Genomic DNA, 12148 nt, shown 5'->3' with positions numbered 1-12148 from the left:
CTGGGGGTGATTCCTCCAAAATTTCCTTTTGTCCTCCACACATTTCAATTGTAAAATGTAATGCCTGCAGCACTTGATATTCCCAGGTGGTCTCCCATCCAAGTACTAACCAAGCCCAACATTGCTTAGCTTCTGAGATCAGACGAGATCAGGCTTATTCAAGGTGGTGTGGCCGCAGGCGATTGCATTTCTGCTTTCATGACTTTTATGTTTAGTGAGCTGGGGGTGATTCCGCCAAAATTTCCTTTTGTCCTCCACACATTTCAATTGTAAAATGTAATTACAAAAATGTAATGCCTGCAGCACTTGATATTCCCAGGTGGTCTCCCATCCAAGTACTAACCAAGCCCAACATTGCTTAGCTTCTGAGATCAGACGAGATCAGGCTTATTCAAGGTGGTGTGGCCGCAGGCAATTGCATTTCTGCTTTCATGACTTTTATGTTTAGTGAGCTGGGGGTGATTCCTCCAAAATTTCCTTTTGCCCTCCACACATTTCAATTGTAAAATGTAATGCCTGCAGCACTTGATATTCCCAGGTGGTCTCCCATCCAAGTACTAACCAAGCCCAACATTGCTTAGCTTCTGAGATCAGACTTATTCAAAGTGGTGTGGCCGCAGGCGATTGCATTTCTGCTTTCATGACTTTTATGTTTAGTGAGCTGGGGGTGATTCCTCCAAAATTTCCTTTTGTCCTCCACACATTTCATTTGTAAAATGTAATTACAAAAATGTAATGCCTGCAGCACTTGATATTCCCAGGTGGTCTCCCATCCAAGTACTAACCAAGCCCAACATTGCATAGCTTCTGATATCAGACGAGATCAGGCTTATTCAAGGTGGTGTGGTCGCAGGCGATTGCATTTCTGCTTTCATGACTTTTATGTTTAGTGAGCTGGGGGTGATTCCTCCAAAATTTCCTTTTGTCCTCCACACATTTCAATTGTAAAATGTAATGCCTGCAGCACTTGATATTCCCAGGTGGTCTCCAATCCAAGTACTAACCAAGCCCTACTTTGCTTAGCTTCTGAGATCAGACGAATTCAAGGTGGTGTGGCCGCAGGCGATTGCATTTCTGCTTTCATGACTTTTATGTTTAGTGAGCTGGGGGTGATTCCTCCAAAATATCCTATTGTCCTCCACACATTTCAATTGTAAAATGTAATGCCTGCAGCACTTGATATTCCCAGGTGGTCTCCCATCCAAGTACTAACCAAGCCCAACATTGCTTAGCTTCTGAGATCAGACGAGATCAGGCTTATTCAAGGTGGTGTGGCCGCAGGCGATTGCATTTCTGCTTTCATGACTTTTATGTTTAGTGAGCTGGGGGTGATTCCTCCAAAATTTCCTTTTGTCCTCCACACATTTCAATTGTAAAATGTAATTACAAAAATGTAATGCCTGCAGCACTTGATATTCCAAGGTGGTCTCCCATCCAAGTACTAACCAAGCCCAACATTGCTTAGCTTCTGAGATCAGACGAGATCAGGCTTATTCAAGGTGGTGTGGCTGCAGGCGATTGCATTTCTGCTTTCATGACTTTTATGTTTAGTGAGCTGGGGGTGATTCCTCCAAAATTTCCTTTTGTCCTCCACACATTTCAATTGTAAAATGTAATTACAAAAATGTAATGCCTGCAGCACTTGATATTCCCAGGTGGTCTCCCATCCAAGTACTAACCAAGCCCAACATTGCTTAGCTTCTGAGATCAGACGAGATCAGGCTTATTCAAGGTGGTGTGGCCGCAGGCGATTGCATTTCTGCTTTCATGACTTTTATGTTTAGTGAGCTGGGGGTGATTCCTCCAAAATTTCCTTTTGTCCTCCACACATTTCAATTGTAAAATGTAATTACAAAAATGTAATGCCTGCAGCACTTGATATTCCCAGGTGGTCTCCCATCCAAGTACTAACCAAGCCCAACATTGCTTAGCTTCTGAGATCAGGCTTATTCAAGGTGGTGTGGCCGCAGGCGATTGCATTTCTGCTTTCATGACTTTTATGTTTAGTGAGCTGGGGGTGATTCCTCCAAAATTTCCTTTTGTCCTCCACACATTTCAATTGTAAAATTTAATTACAAAAATGTAATGCCTGCAGCACTTGATATTCCCAGGTGGTCTCCCATCCAAGTACTAACCAAGCCCAACATTGCTTAGCTTCTGAGATCAGGCTTATTCAAGGTGGTGTGGCCGCAGGCGATTGCATTTCTGCATTCATGACTTTTATGTTTAGTGAGCTGGGGGTGATTCCTCCAAAATTTCCTTTTGTCCTCCACACATTTCAATTGTAAAATGTAATTACAAAAATGTAATGCCTGCAGCACTTGATATTCCCAGGTGGTCTCCCATCCAAGTACTAACCAAGCCCAACATTGCTTAGCTTCTGAGATCAGACGAGATCAGGCTTATTCAAGGTGGTGTGGCCGCAGGCGATTGCTGTTCTGCTTTCATGACTTTTATGTTTAGTGAGCTGGGGGTGATTCCTCCAAAATTTCCTTTTGTCCTCCACACATTTCAATTGTAAAATGTAATTACTAAAATGTAATGCCTGCAGCACTTGATATTCCCAGGTGGTCTCCCATCCAAGTACTAACCAAGCCCAACATTGCTTAGCTTCTGAGATCAGACGAGATCAGGCTTATTCAAGGTGGTGTGGCCGCAGGCGATTGCATTTCTGCTTTCATGACTTTTATGTTTAGTGAGCTGGGGGTGATTCCTCCAAAATTTCCTTTTGTCCTCCACACATTTCAATTGTAAAATGTAATTACAAAAATGTAATGCCTGCAGCACTTGATATTCCCAGGTGGTCTCCCATCCAAGTACTAACCAAGCCCAACATTGCTTAGCTTCAGAGATCAGACGAGATCAGGCTTATTCAAGGTGGTGTGGCCGCAGGCGATTGCATTTCTGCTTTCATGACTTTTATGTTTAGTGAGCTGGGGGTGATTCCTCCAAAATTTCCTTTTGTCCTCCACACATTTCAATTGTAAAATGTAATGCCTGCAGCACTTGATATTCCCAGGTGGTCTCCCATCCAAGTACTAACCAAGCCCAACATTGCTTAGCTTCTGAGATCAGACGAGATCAGGCTTATTCAAGGTGGTGTGGCCGCAGGCGATTGCTGTTCTGCTTTCATGACTTTTATGTTTAGTGAGCTGGGGGTGATTCCTCCAAAATTTCCTTTTGTCCTCCACACATTTCAATTGTAAAATGTAATTACAAAAATGTAATGCCTGCAGCACTTGATATTCCCAGGTGGTCTCCCATCCAAGTACTAACCAAGCCCAACATTGCTTAGCTTCTGAGATCAGACGAGATCAGGCTTATTCAAGGTGGTGTGGCCGCAGTCGATTGCATTTCTGCTTTCATGACTTTTATGTTTAGTGAGCTGGGGGTGATTCCTCCAAAATTTCCTTTTGTCCTCCACACATTTCAATTGTAAAATGTAATTACAAAAATGTAATGCCTGCAGCACTTGATATTCCCAGGTGGTCTCCCATCCAAGTACTAACCAAGCCCAACATTGCTTAGCTTCTGAGATCAGACGAGATCAGGCTTATTCAAGGGGGTGTGGCCGCAGGCGATTGCATTTCTGCTTTCATGACTTTTATGTTTAGTGAGCTGGGGGTGATTCCTCCAAAATTTCCTTTTGTCCTCCACACATTTCAATTGTAAAATGTAATTACAAAAATGTAATGCCTGCAGCACTTGATATTCCCAGGTGGTCTCCCATCCAAGTACTAACCAAGCCCAACATTACTTAGCTTCTGAGATCAGACGAGCTCAGGCTTATTCAAGGTGGTGTGGCCGCAGGTGATTGCATTTTTGCTTTCATGACTTTTATGTTTAGTGAGCTGGGGGTGATTCCTCCAAAATTTCCTTTTGTCCTCGTCACATTTCAATTGTAAAATGTAATGCCTGCAGCACTTGATATTCCCAGGTGGTCTCCCATCCAAGTACTAACCAAGCCCAACATTGCTTAGCTTCTGAGATCAGACGAGATCAGGCTTATTCAAGGTGGTGTGGCCGCAGGCAATTGCATTTCTGCTTTCATGACTTTTATGTTTAGTGAGCTGGGGGTGATTCCTCCAAAATTTCCTTTTGTCCTCCACACATTTCAATTGTAAAATGTAATGCCTGCAGTACTTGATATTCCCAGGTGGTCTCCCATCCAAGTACTAACCAAGCCCAACATTGCTTAGCTTCTGAGATCAGACGAGATCAGGCTTATTCAAGGTGGTGTGGCCGCAGGCGATTGCATTTCTGCTTTCATGACTTTTATGTTTAGTGAGCTGGGGGTGATTCCTCCAAAATTTCCTTTTGTCCTCCACACATTTCAATTGTAAAATGTAATGCCTGCAGCACTTGATATTCCCAGGTGGTCTCCCATCCAAGTACTAACCAAGCCCAACATTGCTTAGCTTCTGAGATCAGACGAGATCAGGCTTATTCAAGGTGGTGTGGCCGCAGGCGATTGCATTTCTGCTTTCATGACTTTTATGTTTAGTGAGCTGGGGGTGATTCCTCCAAAATTTCCTTTTGTCCTCCACACATTTCAATTGTAAAATGTAATGCCTGCAGCACTTGATATTCCCAGGTGGTCTCCCATCCAAGTACTAACCAAGCCCAACATTGCTTAGCTTCTGAGATCAGACGAGATCAGGCTTATTCAAGGTGGTGTGGCCGCAGGCGATTGCATTTCTGCTTTCATGACTTTTATGTTTAGTGAGCTGGGGGTGATTCCTCCAAAATTTCCTTTTGTCCTCCACACATTTCAATTGTAAAATGTAATTACAAAAATGTAATGCCTGCAGCACTTGATATTCCCAGGTGGTCTCCCATCCAAGTACTAACCAAGCCCAACATTGCTTAGCTTCTGAGATCAGACGAGATCAGACGAGATCAGGCTTATTCAAGGTGGTGTGGCCGCAGGCGAGTGCATTTCTGCTTTCATGACTTTTATGTTTAGTGAGCTGTGGGTGATTCCTCCAAAATTTCCTTTTGTCCTCCACACATTTCAATTGTAAAATGTAATGCCTGCAGCACTTGATATTCCCAGGTGGTCTCCCATCCAAGTACTAACCAAGCCCAACATTGCTTAGCTTCTGAGATCAGACGAGATCAGGCTTATTCAAGGTGGTGTGGCCGCAGGCGATTGCATTTCTGCTTTCATGACTTTTATGTTTAGTGAGCTGGGGGTGATTCCTCCAAAATTTCCTTTTGTCCTCCACACATTTCAATTGTAAAATGTAATGCCTGCAGCACTTGATATTCCCAGGTGGTCTCCCATCCAAGTACTAACCAAGCCCAACATTGCTTAGCTTCTGAGATCAGACGAGATCAGGCTTATTCAAGGTGGTGTGGCCGCAGGCGATTGCATTTCTGCTTTCATGACTTTTATGTTTAGTGAGCTGGGGGTGATTCCTCCAAAATTTCCTTTTGTCCTCCACACATTTCAATTGTAAAATGTAATGCCTGCAGCACTTGATATTCCCAGGTGGTCTCCCATCCAAGTACTAACCAAGCCCAACATTGCTTAGCTTCTGAGATCAGACGAGATCAGGCTTATTCAAGGTGGTGTGGCCGCAGGCGATTGCATTTCTGCTTTCATGACTTTTATGTTTAGTGAGCTGGGGGTGATTCCTCCAAAATTTCCTTTTGTCCTCCACACATTTCAATTGTAAAATGTAATTACAAAAATGTAATGCCTGCAGCACTTGATATTCCCAGGTGGTCTTCCATCCAAGTACTAACCAAGCCCAACATTGCTTAGCTTCTGAGATCAGACGAGATCAGGCTTATTCAAGGTGGTGTGGCCGCAGGCGATTGCATTTCTGCTTTCATGACTTTTATGTTTAGTGAGCTGGGGGTGATTCCTCCAAAATTTCCTTTTGTCCTCCACACATTTCAATTGTAAAATGTAATGCCTGCAGCACTTGATATTCCCAGGTGGTCTCCCATCCAAGTACTAACCAAGCCCAACATTGCTTAGCTTCTGAGATCAGACGAGATCAGGCTTATTCAAGGTGGTGTGGCCGCAGGCGATTGCATTTCTGCTTTCATGACTTTTATGTTTAGTGAGCTGGGGGTGATTCCTCCAAAATTTCCTTTTGTCCTCCACACATTTCAATTGTAAAATGTAATGCCTGCAGCACTTGATATTCCCAGGTGGTCTCCCATCCAAGTACTAACCAAGCCCAACATTGCTTAGCTTCTGAGATCAGACGAGATCAGGCTTATTCAAGGTGGTGTGGCCGCAGGCGATTGCATTTCTGCTTTCATGACTTTTATGTTTAGTGAGCTGGGGGTGATTCCTCCAAAATTTCCTTTTGTCCTCCACACATTTCAATTGTAAAATGTAATTACAAAAATGTAATGCCTGCAGCACTTGATATTCCCAGGTGGTCTCCCATCCAAGTACTAACCAAGCCCAACATTGCTTAGCTTCTGAGATGAGACGAGATCAGGCTTATTCAAGGTGGTGTGGCCGCAGGCGATTGCAGTTCTGCGTTCATGACTTTTATGTTTAGTGAGCTGGGGGTGATTCCTCCAAAATTTCCTTTTGTCCTCCACACATTTCAATTGTAAAATGTAATGCCTGCAGCACTTGATATTCCCAGGTGGTCTCCCATCCAAGTACTAACCAAGCCTAATATTGCTTAGCTTCTGAGTTCAGACGAGATCAGGCTTATTCAAGGTGGTGTGGCCGCAGGCGATTGCGTTTCTGCTTTCATGACTTTTATGTTTAGTGAGCTGGGGGTGATTCCTCCAAAATTTCCTTTTGTCCTCCACACATTTCAATTGTAAAATGTAATGCCTGCAGCACTTGATATTCCCAGGTGGTCTCCCATCCAAGTACTAACCAAGCCCAACATTGCTTAGCTTCTGAGATCAGACGAGATCAGGCTTATTCAAGGTGGTGTGGCCGCAGGCGATTGCATTTCTGCTTTCATGACTTTTATGTTTAGTGAGCTGGGGGTGATTCCTCCAAAATTTCCTTTTGTCCTCCACACATTTCAATTGTAAAATGTAATTACAAAAATGTAATGCCTGCAGCACTTGATATTCCCAGGTGGTCTCCCATCCAAGTACTAACCAAGCCCAACATTGCTTAGCTTCTGAGATCAGACGAGATCAGGCGAGATCAGGCTTATTCAAGGTGGTGTGGCCGCAGGCGATTGCATTTCTGCTTTCATGACTTTTATGTTTAGTGAGCTGGGGGTGATTCCTCCAAAATTTCCTTTTGTCCTCCACACATTTCAATTGTAAAATGTAATGCCTGCAGCACTTGATATTCCCAGGTGGTCTCCCATCCAAGTACTAACCAAGCCCAACATTGCTTAGCTTCTGAGATCAGACGAGATCAGGCTTATTCAAGGTGGTGTGGCCACAAGCGATTGCATTTCTGCTTTCATGACTTTTATGTTTAGTGAGCTGGGGGTGATTCCTCCAAAATTTCCTTTTGTCCTCCACACATTTCAATTGTAAAATGTAATTACAAAAATGTAATGCCTGCAGCACTTGATATTCCCAGGTGGTCTCCCATCCAAGTACTAACCAAGCCCAACATTGCTTAGCTTCTGAGATCAGACGAGATCAGGCTTATTCAAGGTGGTGTGGCCGCAGGCGATTGCATTTCTGCTTTCATGACTTTTATGTTTAGTGAGCTGGGGGTGATTCCTCCAAAATTTCCTTTTGTCCTCCACACATTTCAATTGTAAAATGTAATGCCTGCAGCACTTGATATTCCCAGGTGGTCTCCCATCCAAGTACTAACCAAGCCCAACATTGCTTAGCTTCTGAGATCAGACGAGATCAGGCTTATTCAAGGTGGTGTGGCCACAGGCGATTGCATTTCTGCTTTCATGACTTTTATGTTTAGTGAGCTGGGGGTGATTCCTCCAAAATTTCCTTTTGTCCTCCACACATTTCAATTGTAAAATGTAATGCCTGCAGCCCTTGATATTCCCAGTTGGTCTCCCATCCAAGTACTCACCAAGACCAACATTGCTTAGCTTCTGAGATCAGACGAGATCAGGCGTATTCAAAGTGGTGTGGCCGCAGGCGATTGCGTTTCTGCTTTCATGACTTTTATGTTTAGTGAGCTGGGGGTGATTCCTCCAAAATTTCCTTTTGTCCTCCACACATTTCAATTGTAAAATGTAATTACAAAAATGTAATGCCTGCAGCACTTGATATTCCCAGGTGGTCTCCCATCCAAGTACTAACTAAGCCCAACATTGCTTAGCTTCTGAGATCAGACGAGATCAGGCTTATTCAAGGTGGTGTGGCCGCAGGCGAGTGCATTTCTGCTTTCATGACTTTTATGTTTAGTGAGCTGGGGGTGATTCCTCCAAAATTTCCTTTTGTCCTCCACACATTTCAATTGTAAAATGTAATGCCTGCAGCACTTGATATTCCCAGGTGGTCTCCCATCCAAGTACTAACCAAGCCCAACATTGCTTAGCTTCGGAGATCAGACGAGATCAGGCTTATTCAAGGTGGTGTGGCCGCAGGCGATTGCTGTTCTGCTTTCATGACTTTTATGTTTAGTGAGCTGGGGGTGATTCCTCCCAAATTTCCTTTTGTCCTCCACACATTTCAATTGTAAAATGTAATGCCTGCAGCACTTGATATTCCCAGGTGGTCTCCCATCCAAGTACTAACCAAGCCCAACATTGCTTAGCTTCTGAGATCAGACGAGATCAGGCTTATTCAAGGTGGTGTGGCTGCAGGCGATTGCATTTCTGCTTTCATGACTTTTATGTTTAGTGAGCTGGGGGTGATTCCTCCAAAATTTCCTTTTGTCCTCCACACATTTCAATTGTAAAATGTAATGCCTGCAGCACTTGATATTCCCAGGTGGTCTCCCATCCAAGTACTAACCAAGCCCAACATTGCTTAGCTTCTGAGATCAGACGAGATCAGGCTTATTCAAGGTGGTGTGGCCGCAGGCGATTGCATTTCTGCTTTCATGACTTTTATGTTTAGTGAGCTGGGGGTGATTCCTCCAAAATTTCCTTTTGTCCTCCACACATTTCAATTGTAAAATGTAATTACAAAAATGTAATGCCTGCAGCACTTGATATTCCCAGGTGGTCTCCCATCCAAGTACTAACCAAGCCCAACATTGCTTAGCTTCTGAGATCAGACGAGATCAGGCTTATTCAAGGTGGTGTGGCCGCAGGCGATTGCATTTCTGCTTTCATGACTTTTATGTTTAGTGAGCTGGGGGTGATTCCTCCAAAATTTCCTTTTGTCCTCCACACATTTCAATTGTAAAATGTAATGCCTGCAGCACTTGATATTCCCAGGTGGTCTCCCATCCAAGTACTAACCAAGACCAACATTGCTTAGCTTCTGAGATCAGACGAGATCAGGCTTATTCAAGGTGGTGTGGCCGCAGGCGATTGCATTTCTGCTTTCATGACTTTTATGTTTAGTGAGCTGGGGGGTGATTCCTCCAAAATTTCCTTTTGTCCTCCACACATTTCAATTGTAAAATGTAATGCCTGCAGCACTTGATATTCCCAGGTGGTCTCCCATCCAAGTACTAACCAAGCCCAACATTGCTTAGCTTCTGAGATCATACAAGATCAGGCTTATTCAAGGTGGTGTGGCCGCAGGCGATTGCATTTCTGCTTTCATGACTTTTATGTTTAGGGAGCTGGGGGTGATTCCTCCAAAATTTCCTTTTGTCCTCCACACATTTCAATTGTAAAATGTAATGCCTGCAGCACTTGATATTCCCAGGTGGTCTCCCATCCAAGTACTAACCAAGACCAACATTGCTTAGCTTCTGAGATCAGACAAGATCAGTCTTATTCAAGGTGGTGTGGCCGCAGGCGATTGCATTTCTGCTTTCATGACTTTTATGTTTAGTGAGCTGGGGGTGATTCCTCCAAAATTTCCTTTTGTCCTCCACACATTTCAATTGTAAAATGTAATTACAAAAATGTAATGCCTGCAGCACTTGATATTCCCAGGTGGTCTCCCATCCAAGTACTAACCAAGCCCAACATTGCTTAGCTTCTGAGATCAGGCTTATTCAAGGTGGTGTGGCCGCAGGCGATTGCATTTCTGCTTTCATGACTTTTATGTTTAGTGAGCTGGGGGTGATTCCTCCAAAATTTCCTTTTGTCCTCCACACATTTCAATTGTAAAATGTAATTACAAAAATGTAATGCCTGCAGCACTTGATATTCCCAGGTGGTCTCCCATCCAAGTACTAACCAAGCCCAACATTGCTTAGCTTCTGAGATCAGACGAGATCAGGCTTATTCAAGGTGGTGTGGCCGCAGGCGATTGCATTTCTGCTTTCATGACTTTTATGTTTAGTGAGCTGGGGGTGATTCCTCCAAAATTTCCTTTTGTCCTCCACACATTTCAATTGTAAAATGTAATGCCTGCAGCACTTGATATTCCCAGGTGGTCTCCCATCCAAGTACTAACCAAGCCCAACATTGCTTAGCTTCTGAGATCATACAAGATCAGGCTTATTCAAGGTGGTGTGGCCGCAGGCGATTGCATTTCTGCTTTCATGACTTTTATGTTTAGGGAGCTGGGGGTGATTCCTCCAAAATTTCCTTTTGTCCTCCACACATTTCAATTGTAAAATGTAATGCCTGCAGCACTTGATATTCCCAGGTGGTCTCCCATCCAAGTACTAACCAAGACCAACATTGCTTAGCTTCTGAGATCAGACAAGATCAGTCTTATTCAAGGTGGTGTGGCCGCAGGCGATTGCATTTCTGCTTTCATGACTTTTATGTTTAGTGAGCTGGGGGTGATTCCTCCAAAATTTCCTTTTGTCCTCCACACATTTCAATTGTAAAATGTAATTACAAAAATGTAATGCCTGCAGCACTTGATATTCCCAGGTGGTCTCCCATCCAAGTACTAACCAAGCCCAACATTGCTTAGCTTCTGAGATCAGGCTTATTCAAGGTGGTGTGGCCGCAGGCGATTGCATTTCTGCTTTCATGACTTTTATGTTTAGTGAGCTGGGGGTGATTCCTCCAAAATTTCCTTTTGTCCTCCACACATTTCAATTGTAAAATGTAATTACAAAAATGTAATGCCTGCAGCACTTGATATTCCCAGGTGGTCTCCCATCCAAGTACTAACCAAGCCCAACATTGCTTAGCTTCTGAGATCAGACGAGATCAGGCTTATTCAAGGTGGTGTGGCCGCAGGCGATTGCATTTCTGCTTTCATGACTTTTATGTTTAGTGAGCTGGGGGTGATTCCTCCAAAATTTCCTTTTGTCCTCCACACATTTCAATTGTAAAATGTAATGCCTGCAGCACTTGATATTCCCAGGTGGTCTCCCATCCAAGTACTAACCAAGCCCAACATTGCTTAGCTTCTGAGATCATACAAGATCAGGCTTATTCAAGGTGGTGTGGCCGCAGGCGATTGCATTTCTGCTTTCATGACTTTTATGTTTAGGGAGCTGGGGGTGATTCCTCCAAAATTTCCTTTTGTCCTCCACACATTTCAATTGTAAAATGTAATGCCTGCAGCACTTGATATTCCCAGGTGGTCTCCCATCCAAGTACTAACCAAGACCAACATTGCTTAGCTTCTGAGATCAGACAAGATCAGTCTTATTCAAGGTGGTGTGGCCGCAGGCGATTGCATTTCTGCTTTCATGACTTTTATGTTTAGTGAGCTGGGGGTGATTCCTCCAAAATTTCCTTTTGTCCTCCACACATTTCAATTGTAAAATGTAATTACAAAAATGTAATGCCTGCAGCACTTGATATTCCCAGGTGGTCTCCCATCCAAGTACTAACCAAGCCCAACATTGCTTAGCTTCTGAGATCAGGCTTATTCAAGGTGGTGTGGCCGCAGGCGATTGCATTTCTGCTTTCATGACTTTTATGTTTAGTGAGCTGGGGGTGATTCCTCCCAAATTTCCTTTTGTCCTCCACACATTTCAATTGTAAAATGTAATGCCTGCAGCACTTGATATTCCCAGGTGGTCTCCCATCCAAGTACTAACCAAGCCCAACATTGCTTAGCTTCTGAGATCAGACGAGATCAGGCTTATTCAAGGTGGTGTGGCTGCAGGCGATTGCATTTCTGCTTTCATGACTTTTATGTTTAGTGAGCTGGGGGTGATTCCTCCAAAATTTCCTTTTGTCCT

General features: G+C 43.7%; 39 non-coding genes and 15 pseudogenes across 39 annotated transcripts; all 54 read right to left on the bottom strand.

The window, feature by feature from the left end:
- Window positions 1-61: 61 nt before the first annotated feature.
- Window positions 62-180, bottom strand: LOC131718478 (5S ribosomal RNA). Its single transcript, XR_009317376.1, has one exon. It is a non-coding gene; the product is annotated as a 5S ribosomal RNA (ribosomal RNA).
- Window positions 181-294: 114 nt separating this feature from the next.
- On the bottom strand, window positions 295-413 carry LOC131718477 (5S ribosomal RNA). Its single transcript, XR_009317375.1, has one exon. It is a non-coding gene; the product is annotated as a 5S ribosomal RNA (ribosomal RNA).
- Window positions 414-513: 100 nt separating this feature from the next.
- Window positions 514-622, bottom strand: LOC131715476 (5S ribosomal RNA; annotated as a pseudogene).
- Window positions 623-736: 114 nt separating this feature from the next.
- Window positions 737-855, bottom strand: LOC131714192 (5S ribosomal RNA; annotated as a pseudogene).
- Window positions 856-955: 100 nt separating this feature from the next.
- Window positions 956-1064, bottom strand: LOC131716297 (5S ribosomal RNA; annotated as a pseudogene).
- Window positions 1065-1164: 100 nt separating this feature from the next.
- On the bottom strand, window positions 1165-1283 carry LOC131718476 (5S ribosomal RNA). Its single transcript, XR_009317374.1, has one exon. It is a non-coding gene; the product is annotated as a 5S ribosomal RNA (ribosomal RNA).
- A 114-nt stretch (window positions 1284-1397) lies between these two features.
- Window positions 1398-1516, bottom strand: LOC131711234 (5S ribosomal RNA). Its single transcript, XR_009313117.1, has one exon. It is a non-coding gene; the product is annotated as a 5S ribosomal RNA (ribosomal RNA).
- Window positions 1517-1630: 114 nt separating this feature from the next.
- LOC131718475 (5S ribosomal RNA) lies at window positions 1631-1749 on the bottom strand. Its single transcript, XR_009317373.1, has one exon. It is a non-coding gene; the product is annotated as a 5S ribosomal RNA (ribosomal RNA).
- Window positions 1750-1863: 114 nt separating this feature from the next.
- LOC131715081 (5S ribosomal RNA) lies at window positions 1864-1972 on the bottom strand (annotated as a pseudogene).
- Window positions 1973-2086: 114 nt separating this feature from the next.
- Window positions 2087-2195, bottom strand: LOC131715080 (5S ribosomal RNA; annotated as a pseudogene).
- A 114-nt stretch (window positions 2196-2309) lies between these two features.
- LOC131718474 (5S ribosomal RNA) lies at window positions 2310-2428 on the bottom strand. The gene has a single exon (XR_009317372.1). It is a non-coding gene; the product is annotated as a 5S ribosomal RNA (ribosomal RNA).
- A 114-nt stretch (window positions 2429-2542) lies between these two features.
- Window positions 2543-2661, bottom strand: LOC131718473 (5S ribosomal RNA). Its single transcript, XR_009317371.1, has one exon. It is a non-coding gene; the product is annotated as a 5S ribosomal RNA (ribosomal RNA).
- Window positions 2662-2775: 114 nt separating this feature from the next.
- LOC131711121 (5S ribosomal RNA) lies at window positions 2776-2894 on the bottom strand. The gene has a single exon (XR_009313003.1). It is a non-coding gene; the product is annotated as a 5S ribosomal RNA (ribosomal RNA).
- A 100-nt stretch (window positions 2895-2994) lies between these two features.
- LOC131718472 (5S ribosomal RNA) lies at window positions 2995-3113 on the bottom strand. The gene has a single exon (XR_009317370.1). It is a non-coding gene; the product is annotated as a 5S ribosomal RNA (ribosomal RNA).
- Window positions 3114-3227: 114 nt separating this feature from the next.
- LOC131711018 (5S ribosomal RNA) lies at window positions 3228-3346 on the bottom strand. The gene has a single exon (XR_009312900.1). It is a non-coding gene; the product is annotated as a 5S ribosomal RNA (ribosomal RNA).
- A 114-nt stretch (window positions 3347-3460) lies between these two features.
- Window positions 3461-3579, bottom strand: LOC131710278 (5S ribosomal RNA). The gene has a single exon (XR_009312150.1). It is a non-coding gene; the product is annotated as a 5S ribosomal RNA (ribosomal RNA).
- A 114-nt stretch (window positions 3580-3693) lies between these two features.
- LOC131713819 (5S ribosomal RNA) lies at window positions 3694-3812 on the bottom strand (annotated as a pseudogene).
- A 100-nt stretch (window positions 3813-3912) lies between these two features.
- LOC131718471 (5S ribosomal RNA) lies at window positions 3913-4031 on the bottom strand. The gene has a single exon (XR_009317369.1). It is a non-coding gene; the product is annotated as a 5S ribosomal RNA (ribosomal RNA).
- Window positions 4032-4131: 100 nt separating this feature from the next.
- LOC131710744 (5S ribosomal RNA) lies at window positions 4132-4250 on the bottom strand. Its single transcript, XR_009312626.1, has one exon. It is a non-coding gene; the product is annotated as a 5S ribosomal RNA (ribosomal RNA).
- Window positions 4251-4350: 100 nt separating this feature from the next.
- Window positions 4351-4469, bottom strand: LOC131718470 (5S ribosomal RNA). The gene has a single exon (XR_009317368.1). It is a non-coding gene; the product is annotated as a 5S ribosomal RNA (ribosomal RNA).
- A 100-nt stretch (window positions 4470-4569) lies between these two features.
- Window positions 4570-4688, bottom strand: LOC131718468 (5S ribosomal RNA). Its single transcript, XR_009317366.1, has one exon. It is a non-coding gene; the product is annotated as a 5S ribosomal RNA (ribosomal RNA).
- Window positions 4689-4802: 114 nt separating this feature from the next.
- Window positions 4803-4931, bottom strand: LOC131713603 (5S ribosomal RNA; annotated as a pseudogene).
- A 100-nt stretch (window positions 4932-5031) lies between these two features.
- On the bottom strand, window positions 5032-5150 carry LOC131718467 (5S ribosomal RNA). Its single transcript, XR_009317365.1, has one exon. It is a non-coding gene; the product is annotated as a 5S ribosomal RNA (ribosomal RNA).
- A 100-nt stretch (window positions 5151-5250) lies between these two features.
- On the bottom strand, window positions 5251-5369 carry LOC131718466 (5S ribosomal RNA). Its single transcript, XR_009317364.1, has one exon. It is a non-coding gene; the product is annotated as a 5S ribosomal RNA (ribosomal RNA).
- A 100-nt stretch (window positions 5370-5469) lies between these two features.
- Window positions 5470-5588, bottom strand: LOC131718465 (5S ribosomal RNA). Its single transcript, XR_009317363.1, has one exon. It is a non-coding gene; the product is annotated as a 5S ribosomal RNA (ribosomal RNA).
- Window positions 5589-5702: 114 nt separating this feature from the next.
- On the bottom strand, window positions 5703-5821 carry LOC131710984 (5S ribosomal RNA). The gene has a single exon (XR_009312866.1). It is a non-coding gene; the product is annotated as a 5S ribosomal RNA (ribosomal RNA).
- A 100-nt stretch (window positions 5822-5921) lies between these two features.
- On the bottom strand, window positions 5922-6040 carry LOC131718464 (5S ribosomal RNA). The gene has a single exon (XR_009317362.1). It is a non-coding gene; the product is annotated as a 5S ribosomal RNA (ribosomal RNA).
- Window positions 6041-6140: 100 nt separating this feature from the next.
- On the bottom strand, window positions 6141-6259 carry LOC131718463 (5S ribosomal RNA). Its single transcript, XR_009317361.1, has one exon. It is a non-coding gene; the product is annotated as a 5S ribosomal RNA (ribosomal RNA).
- A 114-nt stretch (window positions 6260-6373) lies between these two features.
- LOC131713473 (5S ribosomal RNA) lies at window positions 6374-6492 on the bottom strand (annotated as a pseudogene).
- Window positions 6493-6592: 100 nt separating this feature from the next.
- Window positions 6593-6711, bottom strand: LOC131713162 (5S ribosomal RNA). The gene has a single exon (XR_009315047.1). It is a non-coding gene; the product is annotated as a 5S ribosomal RNA (ribosomal RNA).
- A 100-nt stretch (window positions 6712-6811) lies between these two features.
- Window positions 6812-6930, bottom strand: LOC131718462 (5S ribosomal RNA). Its single transcript, XR_009317360.1, has one exon. It is a non-coding gene; the product is annotated as a 5S ribosomal RNA (ribosomal RNA).
- A 114-nt stretch (window positions 6931-7044) lies between these two features.
- Window positions 7045-7173, bottom strand: LOC131713334 (5S ribosomal RNA; annotated as a pseudogene).
- Window positions 7174-7273: 100 nt separating this feature from the next.
- LOC131711178 (5S ribosomal RNA) lies at window positions 7274-7392 on the bottom strand. Its single transcript, XR_009313060.1, has one exon. It is a non-coding gene; the product is annotated as a 5S ribosomal RNA (ribosomal RNA).
- Window positions 7393-7506: 114 nt separating this feature from the next.
- LOC131718461 (5S ribosomal RNA) lies at window positions 7507-7625 on the bottom strand. The gene has a single exon (XR_009317359.1). It is a non-coding gene; the product is annotated as a 5S ribosomal RNA (ribosomal RNA).
- A 100-nt stretch (window positions 7626-7725) lies between these two features.
- LOC131710154 (5S ribosomal RNA) lies at window positions 7726-7844 on the bottom strand. Its single transcript, XR_009312023.1, has one exon. It is a non-coding gene; the product is annotated as a 5S ribosomal RNA (ribosomal RNA).
- A 100-nt stretch (window positions 7845-7944) lies between these two features.
- LOC131710997 (5S ribosomal RNA) lies at window positions 7945-8063 on the bottom strand. The gene has a single exon (XR_009312879.1). It is a non-coding gene; the product is annotated as a 5S ribosomal RNA (ribosomal RNA).
- Window positions 8064-8177: 114 nt separating this feature from the next.
- On the bottom strand, window positions 8178-8296 carry LOC131711732 (5S ribosomal RNA). The gene has a single exon (XR_009313620.1). It is a non-coding gene; the product is annotated as a 5S ribosomal RNA (ribosomal RNA).
- Window positions 8297-8396: 100 nt separating this feature from the next.
- LOC131711784 (5S ribosomal RNA) lies at window positions 8397-8515 on the bottom strand. Its single transcript, XR_009313672.1, has one exon. It is a non-coding gene; the product is annotated as a 5S ribosomal RNA (ribosomal RNA).
- A 100-nt stretch (window positions 8516-8615) lies between these two features.
- LOC131720678 (5S ribosomal RNA) lies at window positions 8616-8734 on the bottom strand. Its single transcript, XR_009319575.1, has one exon. It is a non-coding gene; the product is annotated as a 5S ribosomal RNA (ribosomal RNA).
- Window positions 8735-8834: 100 nt separating this feature from the next.
- On the bottom strand, window positions 8835-8953 carry LOC131718460 (5S ribosomal RNA). The gene has a single exon (XR_009317358.1). It is a non-coding gene; the product is annotated as a 5S ribosomal RNA (ribosomal RNA).
- Window positions 8954-9067: 114 nt separating this feature from the next.
- Window positions 9068-9186, bottom strand: LOC131718459 (5S ribosomal RNA). Its single transcript, XR_009317357.1, has one exon. It is a non-coding gene; the product is annotated as a 5S ribosomal RNA (ribosomal RNA).
- A 100-nt stretch (window positions 9187-9286) lies between these two features.
- Window positions 9287-9405, bottom strand: LOC131711504 (5S ribosomal RNA). Its single transcript, XR_009313390.1, has one exon. It is a non-coding gene; the product is annotated as a 5S ribosomal RNA (ribosomal RNA).
- Window positions 9406-9506: 101 nt separating this feature from the next.
- On the bottom strand, window positions 9507-9625 carry LOC131712812 (5S ribosomal RNA). Its single transcript, XR_009314701.1, has one exon. It is a non-coding gene; the product is annotated as a 5S ribosomal RNA (ribosomal RNA).
- A 100-nt stretch (window positions 9626-9725) lies between these two features.
- LOC131714110 (5S ribosomal RNA) lies at window positions 9726-9844 on the bottom strand (annotated as a pseudogene).
- Window positions 9845-9958: 114 nt separating this feature from the next.
- On the bottom strand, window positions 9959-10067 carry LOC131715079 (5S ribosomal RNA; annotated as a pseudogene).
- Window positions 10068-10181: 114 nt separating this feature from the next.
- On the bottom strand, window positions 10182-10300 carry LOC131718457 (5S ribosomal RNA). The gene has a single exon (XR_009317355.1). It is a non-coding gene; the product is annotated as a 5S ribosomal RNA (ribosomal RNA).
- A 100-nt stretch (window positions 10301-10400) lies between these two features.
- On the bottom strand, window positions 10401-10519 carry LOC131712811 (5S ribosomal RNA). Its single transcript, XR_009314700.1, has one exon. It is a non-coding gene; the product is annotated as a 5S ribosomal RNA (ribosomal RNA).
- A 100-nt stretch (window positions 10520-10619) lies between these two features.
- On the bottom strand, window positions 10620-10738 carry LOC131714109 (5S ribosomal RNA; annotated as a pseudogene).
- A 114-nt stretch (window positions 10739-10852) lies between these two features.
- Window positions 10853-10961, bottom strand: LOC131715078 (5S ribosomal RNA; annotated as a pseudogene).
- Window positions 10962-11075: 114 nt separating this feature from the next.
- On the bottom strand, window positions 11076-11194 carry LOC131718456 (5S ribosomal RNA). Its single transcript, XR_009317354.1, has one exon. It is a non-coding gene; the product is annotated as a 5S ribosomal RNA (ribosomal RNA).
- A 100-nt stretch (window positions 11195-11294) lies between these two features.
- Window positions 11295-11413, bottom strand: LOC131712810 (5S ribosomal RNA). Its single transcript, XR_009314699.1, has one exon. It is a non-coding gene; the product is annotated as a 5S ribosomal RNA (ribosomal RNA).
- A 100-nt stretch (window positions 11414-11513) lies between these two features.
- Window positions 11514-11632, bottom strand: LOC131714108 (5S ribosomal RNA; annotated as a pseudogene).
- A 114-nt stretch (window positions 11633-11746) lies between these two features.
- Window positions 11747-11855, bottom strand: LOC131715077 (5S ribosomal RNA; annotated as a pseudogene).
- Window positions 11856-11955: 100 nt separating this feature from the next.
- On the bottom strand, window positions 11956-12074 carry LOC131720677 (5S ribosomal RNA). Its single transcript, XR_009319574.1, has one exon. It is a non-coding gene; the product is annotated as a 5S ribosomal RNA (ribosomal RNA).
- Window positions 12075-12148: the final 74 nt, after the last annotated feature.

The sequence above is a fragment of the Acipenser ruthenus genome, chromosome 44, assembly GCF_902713425.1.
Source record: "Acipenser ruthenus chromosome 44, fAciRut3.2 maternal haplotype, whole genome shotgun sequence".
NCBI classification, from domain to species: domain Eukaryota; kingdom Metazoa; phylum Chordata; class Actinopteri; order Acipenseriformes; family Acipenseridae; genus Acipenser; species Acipenser ruthenus.
Note: the sequence above shows the minus strand (reverse complement) of the source record. Positions and strands in the feature narration are given on the sequence as shown.